General features: G+C 42.8%; 1 protein-coding gene across 2 annotated transcripts in view; it reads left to right on the top strand.

Annotated features, from left to right (window-relative positions):
* Window positions 1-3,330: 3,330 nt before the first annotated feature.
* LRRN1 (leucine rich repeat neuronal 1) overlaps window positions 3,331-18,367 on the top strand; it is a 43,580-nt gene continuing 28,543 nt past the window's right edge. Inside the window, exon 1 of one of the 2 annotated variants that reach the window (XM_086366629.1) lies at window positions 3,331-3,811. The gene's annotated coding sequence lies outside the window, so the exon portion shown is untranslated. Of the gene's footprint in view, window positions 3,945-18,367 lie in introns of both variants that reach the window. The other variant, XM_086366630.1, reaches the window with a different exon arrangement.

Below are 18,367 nucleotides of genomic sequence, written 5' to 3'. Positions count from 1 at the left end.
GGACAGTCTGTTTCTCTCATTGGAGCTAATAGTGCTTTTAAAATACTCTGTCACCTGTGTCAGCTCTGTGAAATAATCATGCCACTTGTCTGACCTAATGACCTAATGAGGACCTAAATAGTCCTCACTACTGGGCTAGTAATGCCTAATGCTTCTTTGTGCTGAAAGCTTACTTCAGTTCAGTTCAGTTGCAGTTGTGTCCAACTCTTTGTGACCCCATGGACTGCAGTACACCAGGCCTCCCTGTCCATCACCAATTCACGGAGTTTACTCAAACTCATGTCCACTGAGTCAGTGATGCCATCCAACCATCTCATCCTCTGTGTCCCCTTCTCCTCCCACCTTCAATCTTTCTCAGCATCAAGGTCTTTTCAAATGAGTCCATTCTTCACATCAGGTGGCCAAGTATTGGAGTTTCAGCTTCAGCATCAGTCCTTCCAATGAATATTCAGGGCTGATTTCCTTTAGGATGGACTGGTTGGATCTCCTTGCAGTCCAAGGGACTCTCAAGAGTCTTCTCCAACACCACAGTTCAAAAGCATCAATTCTTTTGTGCTCAGCTTTCATTATGATCAAAGTCTCACATCCATACAAGACCACTGGAAAAACCATAGCTTTGACTAGATGGACCTTTGTTGGCAAAGTAGTGTCTCTGTTTTTTAATAAGCTATCTAGGTTGGTCATAACTTTTCTTCCAAGGAGCAAGTGTCTTTTAATTTCATGGCTGCAGCCACCATCTGCAGTGATTTTGGAGCCCCCCAAAATAAAGTCTGACACTGTTTCCACTGTTTCCCCATCTATTTCCCATGAAGTGATGGGACCAGATGCTATGATCTTAATTTTCTGAATGTTGAGCTTTAAGCCAACTTTTTCACTCTCCTCTTTCACTTTCATCAAGAAGCTCTTTAGTTCTTCTTCACTTTCTGCCATAAGGGGGGGTGTCATCTGCATATCTGAGGTTATTGATATTTCTCCTGGCAATCTTGATTCCAGCTTGTGCTTCCTGACTAGACACCAAGAACTGCACCAAGCATTTTACAAGCTTATTCTTACTTAACCAGCACAACACCTTGGGATAGGTACTGCTATTATCCCCACTTTATAGGCAAGGAAACTAAGGTTTAAAGAGGTAAAGTGACTTATCCCAGAGGGAAACAGTTCATAACTTGCAGTGCTGGGGTTTAAAGCAGTGTCAGCCTAGTTTCAAAGCTCATACGCTGGTATCTAACTTGATTTCTTAGCTGGGCTTCACACCAGTCTCATGAAGCCTCTTCCAAAACCTGGAGGCTGTTAGTGATCTTGCCTCCTAGTAACAGTAATTCCTGCTGCTGCTGCTGCTGCTAAGTCACTTCAGTCGTGTCCGACTCTGTGCAACCCCATAGACGGAAGCCCACCAGGCTCCCCCGCCCCTGGGATTCTCCAGGCAAGAACACTGGATCGGGTTGCCATTTCCTTCTCCAATGCATGAAAGTGAAAAGTGAAAGTGAAGTCGCTCAGTCGTGTCCGACTCTTAGCGACCCCATGGACTACAGCCTACCAGGCTCCTCCATCCATGGGATTTTCCAGGCAAGAGTACTGGAGTGGGGTGCTATTGCCTTCTCCACAGTAATTCCTAACCACCATTAATTGCTTCAACTGCTCCCCAGGACTTACCTCTGTCAAACTCCACTGTGCAAAGTACAACATTGTTTCCCTTCCTCTCCCAGAAAGACAGTTCGAAAAACCTAAAGTAGACTTCCCAGACTCGATGGACATGAGTCTGAGTGAACTCTGGGAGTCGGTGATGGACAAGGAGGCCTGGCGTGCTTGATTCATGGGGTCGGAAAGAGTTGGACACGACTGAGCAACTGAACTGAACTGAACTGAAGAAACCTGTGTTGAGTCTTTCCCTTATCATTCAAGTTCTGTGTTTCTGCTAGATGCCCACCTCCTTTCAGACAAGCTACTTCCAAGCTACATGTAATCAGCATGAGAAAATTTGAGTCTTGGGAAAAGTTCTAGATTCACCTTACTTTGAAAGTTTTAAAATCTTTTCTAGGCAGCACTCTCCCATTCTATTTGCAATGGGCTTTTTTGTATAGCTGTCCTTCTACACTTCATTTTACCTGTTTCCCTAAATCAAAATATCTTCTTTCCCTCGAGCTTTTAAGGCACAGTACGACCTACTGATATCTTTATGACAGTTTCAGGACAAAAGAAAGTAAATGGACATTTAAGACCATCAAATATTTATCAGGCATCTATGAAAGACATCAAGGAATGCTATAGGAATCAAGATAAAACATTACTATTATTAAATGCATACCATATTTTCAAGGAATTTGAAAGATGATACTATAATAATGAATTTATTCTTCCAAATTCCACGGAAGTTCTAAACTTGGACATCACAAAGAAATGTCATATTCTCTTGCCAGAAGCCACTTGGCACTGAGGGGTTAATAGTGCTCTAGCTTAAATCAGTAACAAGTACTAAGGGCTTCTCTGAAGTCTGGTTGCAAGGTGCCCACTTAGAGGATGAAATTCAGGTTCATGTTCAGTTTCCAAAAACCCGTTTCCACCTTGCTCTCTGACACCCTCCACTTCAAACAGACTGCATTCTCAATCCTTCGCTTATTTGAACACAACTTTCACACCTAAACAATCAGAGAGCTGTAATTACGAAGTTTCAGAAACGTTTTCTGAAAGCGTCCCTAAATATAAGAAGCTGTTTCACCATCCATTTAAGTGTCATAATAGTCTCTTTCTGCGGCAAGGACACAGACCAGTTCCATGTGCATGTAAGTTCAGGTGTGTACACACAGCCCAAGAAATCTCCATTAATTTTAAGAGGAAGGGTCAGGTTTCACACCGAGACCTAGCTGTCTCCTGGGTTGAATTTGTCTGCTTCTCAGTCTCAGAAGCCCAAGTTCTATGTTGCGCAGGAATCTGGCTCCATTGTGCCTAGGTGGCCTGGTAGAAAGGGTGTTTTTTTTTTTTTCCTTTTTTTTGGGTACCTTTTCTGCTAAGAAATGGCAATGTGCTTTGCCTGCCTAACCCAGCCGCAGCCTGTCGTTCCCTAGACAAAAAGCGGTGGCCCTTTGCTCCCCGCAGCGGCCGCGGCCGCGACTCAGGGAGGCCGAGCCAGCCGAGACCCACGGCTTTACGCTTTTGTTGGGCCGGCTACAGATGGTGCCCCAGCACTGGGCTGAGTCGGGGTGGTGTGGGGGGGCAGGAGGACCAGAGGAGGAGGCCAGGAAGGGGGTCGGGCGGGAGGGGAGGAGACCGTGGAGCAGCCAATGGGAGTGCAGCCCATCAGCTGACCGCTTTTGCTTACACCAGGTGCACGCCGGCTGCGGGGAGCACAAAGCGGGGCGCACCGAGGGCGCCGGCAGCTAGCCGGCGAGCTAAGCGAGGCCCCTGCGCCCGCGCCTGCAGCGCCCTCCGGGCGGGGAGAGGGGCCGCCGGCGTCAGCGCGGGCAGCAGCATCCGCGCGGTGGCATCCCTAGGCGCCCCGGACGCCCTCCTTTGGACCTGGACACTCGCTGCCCCGCTGTCAGCATCCCGCTTCTATCCTTTATCCCAATCCTGCCTGCCTCTGCCCGGCCCCCGAGAGCCGGATTGAGCCCAGGCCCGCGCAGCAGCTGTTGCTCGTGCTACTGCCTCGCTTCGCGTCTTGGTGCTCTGCCGCGAGCCCCCTAAGGAGCCAGTGCCTGTGGGTTTGGAGGGAGGTGCCGCTCAGCCGGTCCTCCTCCTTCTCGTCTTCCTCCTGCTGCCGCCTCCGGTGCCTGGTCAGTGCGCACCCCGACACCCCTGCCAGCCGGGCCTCGGGGTAAGTGCGCTCGCTCAGCCGGGCAGTGGCGGGAGACGTAGGCGGCAGCGAGGGGAAGTCAAGGCAAACTTGGTGGCTTGGAGGGCTCGAGAAAGGTCTGGGGAACCGTGGGACAAGATCGCGGGCCTAAGAGGTACGAGGGGGCGCGGCTCATGAAGCTGGGGAAAATGACGGATCCGGGAGAGCGGGAATCTAGTAACCTCCTTACGGGGGGGAAAAATCACTGGGGTCGGGGAGAACGGTAATTCGGAAGGAAGGCCGAACAGAAATGAGCAAAAGGCAGTAACAGGAGGCGAACCCGTTAGATTCCCGGGACCGAAGGCGGGGAGGGTGATGCCCATGGATCCGGAAGAAGGAGGGCTGCTGGAATCTGAACTGAGGAATGCAGCCCGGAGTCGGAGGGAGCCCGGGGAGTTGGAAAAAGGGCTAAGAAAACGGGAAAGAAGGTGGCAAGCTGTGGAAAGAGAAGAGAGAGAGGATGTCTTGGCGGTGGCCTTTTCGGCCAAAGGGTAAGGGGCGTAATTCACAAAGCACTTGAGTGTACTGAAGTGAAAGCATTCGAAAGAATCAACTCAGCTGTCGCGCGGTCTAAGTGGGGAAAGACCTCACCCTGCGTCGCGTTTTGAGTGCAGAAAGGGTGGCAGCCTCCGGAGGTTTGCCAGGGATGCAGAAATGTCTGGGAAACTCTGTCCGCTCCAGGCACGGAGCCGGTGCTGGTTCCCGGCTAGGCTGGGGTGGATAACGAGCAAAGTTTGCCAGCGGGTGTCTTTTGTGCTGCGTGGAGAGGGGTGTGGGTAGCCGCCGACTCGGCACTTCCGAGGGACCGGCAGTGACTGCCTTCACCGAGGGGAGCCCCAGCCTGGTAGGCCCAGCTAGGGTGGAAAGATCGAGTAGCTGGAGGGGCTCGGCACACCCGGGACTGGTGGGAAAACCCGTCCCAGGATGGTTGTAAGGAAGCCGGCCTGGATACTGGCACTGGGAGATTGGGCGGTAGTACCGCCTTCGGGAGAGAGATGGGGACCTTGCCTGCTGAGTTCACCTCTGTAACCATAGCGCCTGGAACTGAATTAATGAATTACCGGGGTGTGAAGGTTTTGAGGGATTCATTCAACTCTCGAATCCCACAGGCCAAGAGTTGAAGAAAATAGACCCTTCTCTAAATCGCACACCACTATTAGCATCTTCATTCCCAGACCCAGATAACAAAGAAAATAGAATTCATTGAGGGGACAGGTATTGCTGACTTGAGAGCTTTTTGCCTGTAGGATATTTGGGAAACACAGTATATTGTTTTGTTTTGCAATTTGCTCTGCCACCATGGCCTCAAAAGCATTAACACTACTCGGATATGCCGATTATTTTTGAAAGCCAGCACTAGAGGACTGGAAAGTTCAGGAAGGTACTTTGATCAGTGTAAGTCTACAGTTAAAAAGTGGTGTTGTTGGCTCTGGGGCCATGTGTGTCCCTAAGTCTCTGATTTGCATGCAAATGTGAGCAAATCCTGGCAGATGTCTGGCCTCATCCATTCACATGAAGGAATTTGAAAAGACAAGGAGCCTTTAGTTAACAATAGACCTTAAGAAAATGGAATAAAGGCTCAGTGAGTTTTTCTCTTTGGGAATTCCAAGGCTTGCTGACACTTTTATTCAAGAGCCAAAATCTCTGAGTGTGATTGTACTGAAAGCTCCAAGTACTGCTTGATCTTTACCTGGCTGTGTGTTTTTTGCAATATTTAAGCTGGATGTTCTGAGCTAGTGAGGAAAAGTGTTAAATGAAGCAGAAGGTAACTTAATTCCACTTCTGGTGGTTTGAAGTAATTTCTGAATTGACCCCTCAACTTTTATTTAGAGTTTCTTCTCTTTTCCTTTTAGTAATCCCACTTCCTGCTCGCATAGGCTGTCCATCCTCAGGGATATACAATATAGTTGAAGAGAATTGTAGATGGCTGACAGGAAGATCTCACTAGAAGATCTTCATAGTCCTGTCAAAATCAATTCAGTAACAGGCACCAAACTTGTAGAAGTGCAGGAGATGAAACCATCACACTCCTGGTCACCTGAGGGCCTTCAGGGCCACAGGACAGAACAGTGAATAGGGAGGCACTCATGCAATGGACCCCCAAACAGAGAAATGTCTGCCTTGTCTAAGAGTAGCTAGCAGACCACTGCACTGCTGACTTCCCGGCACTGATCAACTGCTGAACAAAAGGCAGGCAGTGTGGTCTGCACATGAGTCCCAGGGATCATACCTACTTACAAGCCAACCAGTGGCCTTGTCTTTTCTCAGCCTCAGTCACTGTTGAAGGGAAGAAGAACCTATTCACTGAAAAGCATTTGCCCCTGTATTCTATATATTCACTGAAAAGGACATTAAAATACAAGTTAAAAAAAAGAGAGAGAGAGAGAGACAATATTGTTTTGAAGTTCAGTGGGGTGGGAGGGGTTTAGGGGATGGGTAACAGATGTTAGTTTGCTATTTTACCTGTTTTCTTAAGTTATTTTTGCTGGTTCAGTGACTTTTTTAAAACACATAACGCTGTACTTTCCCAGAAGGGTAAAACTGAACTGAGTCAAATTTAAGTAAGAAAAGGTTATAGCCAAGATTACATTTTTCTGTCTCTGAGCTATCTAGAAGTCAGAAAGTTACAAATCATTATAATAAACTCTTATGTGACTTAAACTTGGGATTCTGTCTTTACTATGGACTTGAAGGGTACCTATAAAATGTAGTTGGCATTTCTAAACTAGGCAATAAGCCATTTTATTGTAAAGTTATCATCTAGATATTTTTGAAACAAATGTGGTAACTTTAAAATGACCAAAGTCTCACCTTTTGTGAGAATTTCTTTGGCTGTTATCCTGGCTGTGTGAGATCTTTGTTCCACAAGTCTAATGAAAGGGAAAATTAGGGCCTATTCCTTGGTAAATAAAAGTAATAAAGTACCTATTATTAGAAAGTATCACTCTGCTAAATAAAATCTTAGACCAGATCCAACTGCATACTCTGGTTCTAAACAGTAACATAGGTACTTTTGCACAGTGTCTGTAATTCCCAAAAAGCCAGGAGAAACACAACCACTGATTTTTCTCTGGTTCGAACCTGTTAAAGCTAGCTTTTTGACCTGAACTGTTAGAACAATTAGCACATATTCTAAAGCAGTTATACTCATGGGAATGAACCCAGTAGGTACTAAAGAAAATCTGCCTTTACAGAATTATACTGCTACTTCCCAAGCCAGTTGGGCGTGATTTTAAATAATCAGAATGGTAGACCTTTTTATGCCACCATAAACAAACCATAAACCATAAGTAAAATGTGGTAAATTATAGGACCTGGATGTCATTTTTTACTAGACTTTCATAATACTTTCTTATAATTTATTTTTAAGCTACTAAATAATAGTTTTTTGAATGATTCACTTGAGCACTAATGTAAGGTTGCTCAAATATTGTATTTAACTTTTCAAAATTATTATGCAGAACATCTATTTTGGGTTAAGGCAATCTGGAGATAAAGCAAATTCTATTTCAGAATCATAATCATATTTTGGTTTCTGGGAACAATGGAAGTATCTTTAACTCATGAATAGAGTTTTGATTAATATTTTATTCAGGATGAAATTATAATTATATAAATAAAGTCCGAAAAACATGTATTCTCTCTTGTTTTGGCTCAAAGTGCAGAATAGAGACCAAAGTTAAACCCTATATGTAAAATTCAGTACTTTAGTGACCAAGGGAATCATTCCTTCTATAAGTCTTAAATAAAATTTGCTTTTTAAATTTTCTTGTTTTATCATAGTACTATTTGCCTACTTGCTTTTCTTGTAGCTCAGCTGGTAAAGAATCTGCCTGCAATGCAGGAGATCCTGGTTCGATTCCTGGGTCAGGAAGATCTGCTGGAGAAGGGATAAGCTACCCACTCTAGTATTCTTAGGCTTCCCTGATGGCTCAGCTGGTAAAGAATCTGCCCGCAATGCGGGAGACCTGGGTTCAATCCCTGGCTTGGGAAGATGCCCTGGAAAAGGAAACGGCTACCCACTCCAATAATCTCGCCTAGAGAATTCCACAGACTGTATAGTCCATGGGGTCACAAAAATTTGGACACGACTGACTTTCTTTCACTCACATTTGCCTACTTTATGGATCCATCACTGGATGTAGTATCCAAGTCTCAAAACAGACAAATGCATAATAAATTGTTTACTGGCATTACAATTATAATATATGATACAATCATATAGTATTTATTTTCAGACTTTATGGACACCCTTGGGCTCCCTGGTGGCTCAGTGGTAAAGAACTCGCCTGCTAATGCAGGAGATGTGGGTTTAATTCCTGAGTCTAGAAGATCCCCTGGAGTAGGAAATGCTAAGCCCTGCCTGGGAAATCCCATGGACAGAGGAACCTGGCGGGCTATAGTCCAGCCTACAGTCCATGGGGTTGCAAAAGAGTCAGACATGACTTAGAGACTAAACAATGCCATGCCAACAGAAGTGCTAAGCATTTTATTCAATAAATAAAATTTATTCCATTTTATGTTCAGAGTTTTTTTTTAAAGAAACAATATGCAGGCTTATATATTATTATTTTTTTTTACTTTTTGAATATTTTCAAAAGGTCTAACAAAAGTAGAATGTTATTAGCAGTTTTATCAGTTATCTGGTTGGTAACTCAGCTTTCTAATCATAACCAGGTGATCTTAGATTAGTTTCTTTACCCCACAAACCCTCAGTTTCCTCATTTGTATCTGAGCAGGTTAGGTGGATAGGGCTGGAAGGACTGACTGCCCTAATAAGTAAGATGGCTAAAAGGTCTGTAGGAGTTGTGCCCTCAGTACCACAGCTAGCATAAACATTTAACTTGGATGGGACCCTTACACTTAATACACTGAAAATCATCCTGAGATGCAAAGGAACTTGCCTTAAACTTGCACTGATACATTACGGAAGGTCTGTCAACTTTGACTTGGGGGTACCCTCCAAAAATACTGCTGACTTTATTTATGACATTTAGTTTCAAAAACTGAGGCGTGAAAACTGCTTTTACAGTGGCTTATTGCCTTCCATTTACACTCATCGCTCAGGGGTTGAAATGTTATTTGAAAGCTCTGATTAATATAAATGACTGGTAATTTTCTGACCCAGGCCATCCTCGCTCATATCTATTATACGACTGGCAGACATGTGGACTCCACAGCTGCCCCCTCATTTGTGTGTGAAACAGACACACTGGTGGCATTTTTTGGTCACCATAGTTACACTAACAATATACATGTGACATGACATTCTTCTACATGAAGGGTTTTTGTGGCAAATACTATGTAGACCTGGGGGTAAAGGACGACTGTGTAAAGTTTGAGGAATACATAGATTAATCTGTTGTCCGTTTCTGGAGCCATCATTTCATTCATGGGAGGACAGTCATTCTACAGTGAGATCTAGAAAGAGGCAACTGCAAGCCTTTGATTAACAAAGATTTTTAAGGGAGGCATTTCCAACAATGCTTAACCTCTACTGAAGGATGTCTGTTAAGTATTCATTTCAAAATATTTGCTACTCCTATTTATGACTGCCCTTTGAGATAATGTATTAGCATAGTCATTTTTGATTCATATAGGGAAAAATGGACAGCACGAGTATTAGCATCCATCTCAGGAAGGCCCAGGAGACAAAAAAAAAAAAAAAGTCAGCGTTCAGTATTAAGTAGGAAGCACAAAGAGAATCTTCATTTAGGAAAACTAAGAAAGCTTTACAAAGAAAGAAAGCTTGCTTAATTGGTTTCATGCCTATAATTTTCCCCTCTAGAAAAAAATGTTAGCATGGCAATAAAGAATATCATTAACCTGCATTGTTATTTCACAATAGTAATAAGTCTTAATTTGCATCCATAATAATCACTGTAATCAAGTACTGGACAGGGAGTCAGGAAGGCGCAGGCTCATTTCCCAGCTCTGACACTAATGACTGAACGTGTGACCTTCTGGATGTCCTGCATCCCTCCTGGTGCTTAGCGTCCCTAGCCAAGTTGTGTTTTAAAGGATCCAAGCACACTAGTACATGTTTCTAGTATTTCCACTGCAAAGAATGTGATTTCTGTCGTGTATGTCATGATGAAACAGAGAGCTTAAGGTCTGGGGGACACAGGAAGGTGATCTTCTTGGTTCCTAATCCCACAGTTTAAGAGATTGTTTTGTTCTTTAAAAATCCCCCCACCCCTTCCACCACAGGACAATTTCCCAGCACCTCACTTGGATTCTTTTGAGGGAAGGAATTTTACTTGGGATACAGGGAGCTGCTTAGGATTATAGAACACTTGTTCACCCAGTAAATATATACTGAGCACCAGACGTGTGCCAGGCACTAAAACCAATAGAAATTAGCTTGATTTTTCTGCAGCTTGTACACTAAATCATCATACGCATTTTGTTGCCATCAGTCACGTAATCTTAGGGGATTTATTGAATGCCCAGTATGAAAGACACTTGGCTAGATCTAGCATGGAAGTTTTCAACCGGGGGTGACTTTGCCCCTTCACCCCCAAGGGACATTTGAAGACACTTTTGTCAGGTATTGTCACAACTGAGGATGGGGCTGCTACTGGCTAGAAGTCAGGGATGGTGTTAAATATCCTAAAATGAACAGACAGGCCCTCCATAGCAGAACAGTACCTGTTCCATATGTCAGTCAGCCTGAGGTGGCGGAATCCTGCTCTGGTGAGTTTAAGTCTAGAACAGGTGACAGAAAGGAGACTGGCAAGTGCAATAAAGCACTCTGTGATGGTAAAAGTGTGAGCTACAGAATCTGTACAGAAGTAGAAGCCTTCATCCAAATTTTGACTGCCAGCAAACGCTTTAAGAAACATTCTGATTCATTCCCTGAACAGGCTATCCCCTGGAATACCAATACTCAGCAGGAGACAATTTTAGACCTAACCGTACTGAACATGAATGAGTTGGACAGTTGGTTGAAAGAGGGTACAAGCCTTAAATTTTCAAGAAGTCTACACTGGGGACAGAGCTGTTAATTCCTTGTAGAACTCAGAATTCAGAGTGTCTTGAGTCATCAGGAGAGGAGGCTGGAAACAGAATGAGTGTCAGTGACAAGAAACATAGGGCTGTACAAGCTGCTTAAAGAGCTTAAAGAGGAGACGTGTCTGACAAAGCGAATAATTCAGCAGAGTCCTTAAATATCTATCTCATTTGACCTGCAGCATTCTGAGACACCAGATATTATCATTCCTTCTCTCTCTCTCTCTTTTTTTTTTAATAACTAATGAACCAGAGCCATGGAAAGACTCAGTGTGACCTTGGACAAGTCACTTAATATTTCTCTAAGGTTTACCTATAAAAGAAGTAGGGTTGCAAGGCTCTTCTTCGTAATGCATTCAGTTTGTCTAAGGTCACACATCTAAGGAAACAACAGAGCTGGGTGAGACCCGCCTCCCTGCCTCTTTCAGACCCAGTGCTTTTCCCATTCACACTGAAGTGGCTTCCTGGACCATGAAGTCAGAACAGGTAATAATATGACAGTGACTCAGCATTCTAGCTCTTGGGTTACCAAAGAGAGCAAGGGGTGCTTTAATTATAATGTATCATGCAGAGAAACTTAAGCTGGGTTTCCCAGACACCTAAGGATTAATATTTCTTTTTCTAATATTTTATTTCAAGCTGACCTTAAAAGCTTAAAAATATACCGTGACAAGCTCGGAATAAAGGTTCATAAAAGAGTGATACCAGGGTAAGAAAATGACATAACCCAGAATATGTGGACAGAATTGAGGCTGTTCTCCCTAGGAAAAGAGATGCAGTAGTAGTGTGGCTTTCTGCCTTTGCTTTTGCTTTTTTTCTTTGGCAGGATTATTTTAACTTTTCTGAGAATAATGACCAGTGTATACATACATACACTTGCACACCCACATGTAACAGGTATGACATTAGATTTCACACCGAGAAGTTTCTGTATTTGCTTTTAATAAAAGCAAAAAGAACACAAAAGTGTGAGTCGCTCAGTTGGGTCTACTCTTTGTGACCCCATGGACCGGAGCCTGGAATTCTCCAAGCAAGAATACTGGAGTGGGTAGCCATTCCCTTCTTCAGGGGATCTTTCCAACCCAGGGATTGAACCTGGGTGCCCTGCATTGCAGGCAGATTCTTTACAGTCTGAGCCACCAAAAGACTGGCACATTAAAAATGAGTTTTGGGGAGAGCCTTCTCTCAAGGTTTTAAATATATAACTACTTCTCACTTCTCTGGAATGGTATAATATTTTCTTGTGATAAGAAAGACTGAGGAACTGCCTGACTCTTCAGGGTTTTCCCATCTTTGTAATTCTGTGATTTCCAAGATCATGAGTGAGAGTTATGTAGGCCTTCAGCCATGACCTGAGAGTTTCCAAGACACTAATGGAATTTATATTAACTTATCCAACCATGATAGAACCGCTGGAGATGCTGGAGTGGCAATTAACTGGATTTCTCCGCTTGTTCTTCCAGCTAATTATGGTTCTTCACAGAGAGAACCGCACGTCAGGTTTAAATTCCCAAAGGACCAGTTAGCTTTGCTGTGTCCTACAGGGATAGTCTGTCTCTGGAATCCCAGCCAACTTCTGCACATACTCAAAAACCCATCATTTCTCACCTGGGAGACCAGGTGGAAACCTTGGGTCCCTTCAAAGCCATCTAAAGGAAAAACAGAAAGTACGTGGGCAAATGCTGGTGGGACAGTGTTCTCTTCATGCATTGAAGGATAACACTGTCCAAATAAACCTACTGAAGAAGTTTCCAAATGATTTCACCCTCAAGATAGAGCAATGGAATCAGAGATTCACTCCATGTAAGTGAGATACTTTAGTTTTTAGGAAGAAAATATTATGTAGGACTCCCAAGTTATATCCCCAGGGCCTGCCATGTTACCTAATATAAAATGTAGAAGCAGTAGAAGAAACATGTCCAACATTCTTGTGCCTTCCCAGTGTGCCCAGAACCATCCCACATGCCTTACCTGCATTCATTCATTTAATCCTTGCAACTACTCTATAATGTAGATGCCTGCTTTACAACGCAGGAAACTAAGGGACAAAGCAATTAAGTAACTTGCCCAAGGCCACAAACTAGTGTGTACTCAATAGATATGTCAAATGAATGAATATAATATATATGTTTTAGAGCAGAGAGTCCTTTATTTGAACTCTCAGTTTTATAGCAGTCCTGCTTTCTAAGCAGGGCATTTTCAAGAACTGGCTCTGGATGACAAATGAAGTCTTAGAGCTGGTAAATGGCAGGGCAGGGATGTGAACTTGGGTCTGACTTTGAAACTGCACTTTAAAAGTCCTTGGCAGTGTTTCTTTCTCTTTAATTGCAGCTGAAAAACAAAAGGATTGGACTAGACTAGCTTTCATAGCCCATCTGGCTCTAAAAATTCTATAATTCCATTATTAAGGGTTTATGTAAAATAAAATGATGTACTTATTTATTACTTTAAATTTTAAAATATGAGGTTTTTATTTAACCAATCATCATTGAATTATCCTTTAAAATTATATTGCAATTATTAACAGCATGTTTCTAAATTGTATTTAAGATAAGTAATTTTAAGTGGATGAAAATGCATACTTAAAGACTGCATTCTCCTAACCATTACCATCACATGGCATATTGAGTTATTTCATCTGTTTAAATTTAGAAGGTTTCTAAAAGTTGAAAAACATCTTTATGGTACACATAAAAAAGAAGTAAAATGATTAGTTGTGACAAAAAGTTATTTGATATTTGCAGAGATAAGTAGATTGCTGAATATTATGAAAAGTATTGAGTTTGCTATCCATATTAGAAACTACATGAGATTTGCTTCTTTTTTTTTTTCATGGAAGGCTAGGTGTTTATTTTTGCTGCTTCTCAGACAAGCTCCTCAAGGTAAAAACAAAATACACAGTTTCAATAGCATAGATTTTGCTTCTAAAAACTGCTTTGCTTTAAGAGATCCTTCTGGTGTGCAAGTGATGCATCAAAAACAATGTGAGTCCCTGTCATAGTGTTACAGGATGTACAACCCAAGGCAGGGCTAAGAGAGTGGATAACCAGGCAGGTCTTAGGGTTGGGAAGAATTGGTTCCCAAACTGCATCCTGGCTCTGTAACCTGGCGTGAAGTCAGTGAGCCTCAGTCTCCTCTTCAGTAAAATGGGGATAGTAATAGGCCTGCCTTACAGGATCACTGGACTCATTCAGTGAGATCATCACCTAAAGCCTTCTGCACAGTTCTTGGACCAGCGTAAGTACATAGTAAATAGCAGCAGTGGGTCAGAGTGGTCTTATTATGTAGAAGCCCGGCATTCTGAGTGCTGTAGTGTCTGGATGCTCTTTTGTAGTCAAGTGGAGGTATTTTAAGAGACAAGAAGATTCAGACTGGATGTTTGAGAAGTTGATTGTACACACAATTGTCCCCTTTTGTGGTGGACCCCAAGAGAGCTTATATTTGTCCAGACATGCAAGAAATCTTGAATCAGTGGATGTACAATAATTTGAAAGAACTGGCAAACAGATGAATACATTAGAGCCTTTTTTTGTTTCTAGATTGTGCTTTGTATCCATTCTGCCTTTTCTTTCTTTGAAAATATTATAATACCCCCAAGCTGTGATTCCTAGAAACAGATTTTCTAACCAGAGAGAAAAGGTACAGTTCAGAGCTATCATTCCCCCAAAGAGGAGCTGAATTCAAAACCTTCTTACAATTAACAGATCCAAAAGCTTCAGCTCTAACTCTGTAGGATCCACTGTTAAGATAATAAATCATGCTGCTACCATTATCATTGTCGACTCTTTGAATCACCGTCTTTGTAATATTTACCTTCTTGCTTCTTGACTAAACTGCAAAACTCCTGGTTGGGACCAGATTAAAATCCAATGCAACGTAACCAAAAGTCCTCCTGGGAGCAGGTCAATCACAAAGCAAGAGGAAGTACCAGTCTAGCCAAATCAGGTGACTCTTAAGGAGACCCTTGGTAGAGTGACATAGGAAAAAACTGCTATGATTTAAACTGTTCTGCCTTGCTTCAGCTAGCAGATTCTACTTTACACATGAAGGAGAGGGTTGGAATACTATTAAGTGCCTCATTTTCTTTGAATTCTATGAGGGCTGGAAATAATAATTACACACAGAGAACTTTTATTGTCTGTCTCATCCTTCTAATCAGAGCTTCCCAACTGGTAGGTGGGTGTATTGACAGGTAAATGGAGATGCTGCTACTCTTAGCCATTGGGGACAGACAACCAGTGCCACCCAATCAGTCACCTCTAGTTACTCTTGCCAACAAATAGCTTTTTCTAAGTGTGCTGAGAGGAGGGCACAGCAACTCTGGGACATAGGTGTTATCCCCAGTTTAAAGATAAGGAAAAAACCTGACCCACAGAATGTGTCCAGTATCTCACAGCCAGTTAGGACCGGATGCTTTTAACTCTGGTTTCCCTCCAGGCTGAGCTAGTCACATTGTCTTTGCTTTCCCCACATTTCCTTGTCCTCTCTTCAAGCATAGATTATCTTAAGATTATTTATTTACATCACTGTGATACCACCTCCTCCATTCAACAGCTCCTTGAGGGAAAGACTATGACTTCCTCAGCCTCACGTCCCTAGCACCCAGAAGAGTCCACTTGGAAACACACAGATATTCAGCGAATGAAAGAGGAAAGGGATTTCCTTATCATTTGTCCATTTCATTTTGCCGTGCTGTTTCTTTCAAATAATTTTTAAAAAATTATTTCCTAAAGTTTGGTAAAAATTAGTAGCTCTTAAACCTGTATTATACTCACACATGTTAGTACATTACTATTTTAGACAGGGTGTTATAGAGAGCTGAACTCATTTGGGGATGCTTTTATGTTATTAATGCCAAGAAAGTACTATTAATCAAAAAGTATTCATTAAATGCATGTAGAATATCAAGTGCTATTAGCAGGGTGATGGGGGGGATCAAAAATAATGTGCAAGGTGCTATTTCCATCCCAAATAAGCTTTGAGACTCATTGAGGAGATAGAATGAATAGAAACAAGACAAAATAATAAAGTGATCATCTGTGGAAATTCCATAACAACGGAAAAAAGGGCTTAGATGAGATGGGTCCAGATGTCAATTTCAACTGTATCCCATACTAGCTGAGTGATCTTGGTTAAAAGACTGAATTTATTTGCTCCCTGCCCCCGCCCAAATTCTCTCATCTGTGGAATAGAGGAATGATGTGATCTCACAGGGTTGCTATGAGGATATGTGGGCAAGCTCTTGCTGTAATGCTTAGAACATGACAGTCATTTACTTCAGTCACTTGACAGACACTACCAGCATCACCTCTGTCTCGGTGCCCATCTTTGTGTGTGGACTGAGGAGCCTTGCAGGCTATAATCCATAGGGTCACAAAAGAGTTGGATGCAACTGAGCAACTAAATGACAACACTATGGCCCACTCTCACATGCATCGTATCTGGGGATATAGTGGTGAGCAGAACAAATGAAATACGGTCCCTTCCCATGTGGGGCTCGCCTGCTGATGGGGAAAAAGCATTAATCCAGTTATCACACAAGGAAATGTAAAAGTATGGCTCTGTCAAGTCCAGTGAAAGAGAAGTTCAAGAGGCCAAAATAGAACATGCCATGGAGGCTTCTAAGAGAAGACTTCCCTGAAGAAGTGACATTTCAACCAAAATTTCAAGGGTAAGTGAAAATCATCCAGGCAAAAGGGTGTAGGGGAGATCTTTGTAAGCTAGGACCTGGAGGTTGGAAGAAGCTTGATGGGTTTGAGAAATAACAGAGAAGACCAGTGAGGCTTAATATAGAACAAAATTTTGAGGGAAATTAGTTTTACCTTCCTTTACCCCTTCCTCTAAAGAACACTGGAGTTGACAAGGCAGGCTATTATGGAGTTCTGCAAAGGAAGAGTTAGCATTATGTACAGAAGGAATGGGATGTGTTGAGTTTAGTCATGGAAAGAAGAAGACAGCAGAAGGCTTGAATTCCTGGAGACATGAACTGCAGGAACGGACAGTTGAGTGGCATGCTGGTGCCTGGCATATTTGGACTGACATGCCCAGACTAAGAGCCAAAAAGGCACAGGGCAAGAAAGGCTCTCTTCCTTTCTGAGTAGTCCTGGGCATGTTACTTAACTTCTCCACCTCTTGGTTAAAGATATAATGCATGTGAGAGTGGGCCTTAGTGTTGTCTTTTAGTTGCTCGGTCACATCCAACTCTTTCACAACGCTATGGACTGTAGCCTGCCAGGCTCCTCTGTCCACGGGATTTCCCAGGCAAGAACACTGGAGTGGGTTGCCATTTCATTCTCTAGGGGATCTTCCCAATCCAGAGATTGAACCTGCATATCCTACTTGGCAGGTGGATTCTTTACCACTGAGCCACCTGGGAAGCCCTGTAAACTACTATACCCTCTTTTATTTTCTGCTTTCCATTGCCTGTTTTCCCCCTTCACTGTAGATGTAATACACGTCCCTTTATTGTAGATGAACCTCTGATTAAAACACTGGCTAACTAACAACATATCAACTGTGTTGCCCACAGTTATAAAGTTTTAAGTACTGGTTTAGGAGTATCACTTAAATAACTCCTCTTGCTTGGTATGCAAATGTTTTAGGTGTAGAATATCATTCTTGTTCATGGTCTCCATTATGAAAGTTGCACTTGGCCACATCTGGCCGGTGTTAACATGAAAGAGGTGACTAATGTGGAATGTGCAAGATCCTCTAAGATATTTAGATGGTGAGTAATTTCATTAGGGTGTTAATGACCATAAAACCTAGTAGTTATTGATTTGTCCTCCATGGAGAGATATACTTTTCTGCCTGATCTCAATTGTTATGGTTCATAATACAGAGATCACTTCAATACTGAGTTAGAGTGCTGCCTGCTAATAATTTGTTTTAGCTCCATCTTTGTATTGACATATAACTTAATTCAGACACTATCACCAAACAGTTATCAAAGGAGATGATAGAGATAAGAGTCCCGTGTTTTTCAGCGAGATGCCATTATCCTTTGTATTTGTACTGTGCTTTATGGCAGAACATCTCTGGCTTCCCTGAACCCTTTTGTTATTATTCTACTTTTCTCTCCATGCCTCTTGGGATTTCAAGTCTTCTATACTAGACCTTTATGAAAAAAACATTCAAGTTTCTCTCTGACCATAACCTCACTTGCAAACTCCTGTCCTATATTTTCAAAATATCTGCTGGATATTTTCACCCCTAAAGAATTACAACATCATGGAAGGGTCAAGAGGAGGCAGTGATTTGGATCCAAAATGAGCTGTGCCTGTATGAGAGGATACCATAGTGTTCTGCAGAGGAACATAGTCACTACACACTGGCCCAGCAGTGACGAGACCAGAGGGAGAAGTACTCCAACCTTTTTCTCTTCCCGCCTTCTAATCACACAAATGGAAACTCAGCCCACTTTCAAAATAAGCTCTTGCATGCCCTGTCTTGTTTCACAGCCAGGATCTCAAAGTCGTCCAGGCTCAATACTTTGGTATTACTTGTAACTATTTTCTCCCCTTTCTC

This window comes from Bos grunniens, chromosome 22 (assembly GCF_055505025.1).
Source record: "Bos grunniens cultivar Pamir isolate PY7600 chromosome 22, Bosgru_T2T1.0, whole genome shotgun sequence".
NCBI lineage: Eukaryota > Metazoa > Chordata > Mammalia > Artiodactyla > Bovidae > Bos > Bos grunniens.
The sequence above is the reverse complement of the archived record's forward strand: the minus strand, read 5'-3'. Positions and strand labels throughout refer to the sequence as shown.